This window comes from Montipora foliosa, chromosome 1 (assembly GCF_036669935.1).
Source record: "Montipora foliosa isolate CH-2021 chromosome 1, ASM3666993v2, whole genome shotgun sequence".
In the NCBI taxonomy this organism is placed as follows: domain Eukaryota; kingdom Metazoa; phylum Cnidaria; class Anthozoa; order Scleractinia; family Acroporidae; genus Montipora; species Montipora foliosa.
In genome coordinates this window covers 12,489,021-12,491,520 of record NC_090869.1, presented here as the reverse complement: position 1 = coordinate 12,491,520, position 2,500 = coordinate 12,489,021, and positions in this window count along the sequence as shown.

Sequence of the window (2,500 nt, the reverse complement as noted above, 5' to 3'; positions counted from 1 at the left end):
ATAACATGACGTTTCGACGACTTCATGTCATCATTGTCAAATGAATAAATTAAAAATAACAGAAAGGCATATTTATAGATTTAGAAAGTAAGAAAATAAATTGGCATGAAGGCATTCAGGTAAAAAGTTTTGCGTGAATGGAATCCGTTTGCGTGTTCAGTTTCGGTCCTTTGTTCTTAATCCACAGCATTTCAATTTAGTTACTCAGCAAAATTTCCTAGCTTTTCACGATTTTCTTGAGAAGTTCGATTTACTGGTGTGTTCTAGTCATCCTTTTGTTATCATTCCTTGTCTTTTTGAAAGCATTTTTCACATAATTTTAACTCTCTTTTTTTGAAACAAAGGGAATCCAACGTTCCTCTCGGAGAATTTTCAAGTTGTTCATATGATACTGCCTTTTCTTTAAATCCCAGTTTTTGTCATCATTCCGCCTTTGTTTTATGTGGCCTTCCATGTTATCCAAAACTTTCTAGAAGCAAAAGGTTGTGCTGCTGCAACGTCCCTTCCACAGAGGGAGTGTCAGATGAATCTCAGAACACACTTCCTGGGATTCAATAGCAGCAGCAATACAATAACAACACTTGGTCACCCAGATGACTCAGAAGACGAAGCGCAATCAGACAGTTCGGAAATCGTTCGATAAGTGAATTTGTTTGTCATTATGACGAGAGGAAAGGCCAAGAAGAATTCCCATACAGCAACAGTCTCTTTAAACGTGAGAGAATCGCCAGCAAAATCAAAGATCTCAGGAAAAGTATAAGAACGCCGTATGTGCCGGTAACTCGGCGGCTTGATGCAAACGCAATCGCAAAGGATCGCGGGCGGGCTTAGACTATCCGGATTCGTGAGATAACCTGTTAACACCAACAAAAAGTTCCCCATTCAAAGTATTCGGATACAAAGTTTCCTCTTTGAATTCCGGATTCATAACTTTCCGGATTCGTGACTAATCTGGGAACTTATCGTACCGGATTCATGTTTTGTGTGTAAACACCAACACGAATCCGGTACTAAAACGTTTTGGATTCGTCACCAATCCGGTAACTTTTGCTCTAGTGTAAACGTAGTCTTAAACTCCCTATTCCGTCCCAATGCATATGCGGGCTACCTATTCCAGTCTTGGGGGAAAGAAACTGTTGGTGGACAAAATAAATCTTCAGATTATGACAGCTTTTGGTTTTATTTCAAACTTAGTTCAATTCGTTTTTCAGTATTGTCTGCAATTTAATGATAATATTATTGCCTCTGATTCATCTGACAGCACCTTCCGTTTATGGAGTCATCAGGGTATGTATCAGGTATTGAAAGTATTTTTTTAGTTACTTATTACGACAACCGACAAACGATCAAAATCCAGCTAAACAAAATTTCCAAAGTTTATTTTCTATCTAAAACGTTACAAGTTTAGTTAAAATTCTTTCCGCCAACTGGACCTCTTCACGCTCATTGATTAATTGAAGAAGCGCCATATTGGGTCGTTATGATACGCTCCGGGGCGATTAAGTACGGTTCCCTGATTCTAAAAGCATTTCCAGAAAGCAATCTTCGAATTTGATCGAGTGACTAGCGTTATAATTTTGTGTCCAGGTATTATGCTACACACCCTTGAGGAGCACATTGGACTAGTTCGCTGTCTTTGCCTGTTGGGAAACCGGCTCATTTCCGGGGGAGACCGAAAGCGTATCGCCATCTGGGACGTCAAGGTTAGTGCCTTTTTGTAGTCTGTGGCATTACGATGAAATAAATTTAGTATTTTTTCTTTTTCTTTTAATCATGGAAGTTTGTTTAGTTAACACTCAGCTGGTAAACGTTTGAGCTTTATTTCGATCCATTTTGCGTGTAAATTGCGCGCAATATGGCGGACTTACTCGCATAATACGCGCGTGTAATGCTGCTATTCCTGCGGCCAGTACTGTACGTTAAAGTTACGGTCCGCCATTTTTCGGATTCAAAACTGGCCGCGCTTGTATGTCCCAGAGAGCTGGATTGAGAAGAGATTTACATCAAAGAGTCATCACTCGATTAAGAATGCAGCATGTTAGCTGTACAAGAGAAGAGGTTAATCTTCTAAAAGCCCGAAACTGCCTACAGTTCGGCATGCTAAATCACACTCCCGCAATGAATTCTTTCGCGATTCTCTACTTTCGCAAATCCCATAATACATCTTGTTTACCCTCAAAAATTTTGCATAACCATTGTTTGCTATTTCTCTTTGAACATAAACATGTCCCGAGAGAAATCGAAAACAATGCCTAAGCAAATTTTTGGGGTGTAGAAGAGGTGTATTATGGGATTTGAGAAAGTAGACAATTGAATGTTTGACGCCATTTTTTGCCTCTAGCTACAAGTAATTGTAAAAAGAGTTGAGACACTCACTGTTGATAACAGTGCAATGCGTGTCATTCAAGTCAGCGCATCCCCAACCCCCCTTCCCCTCCAAGCAAAGTTGTTTCCATTTCCACTTGGCACTCAAACTAAAGGGTATCAACATTGAAAAAGG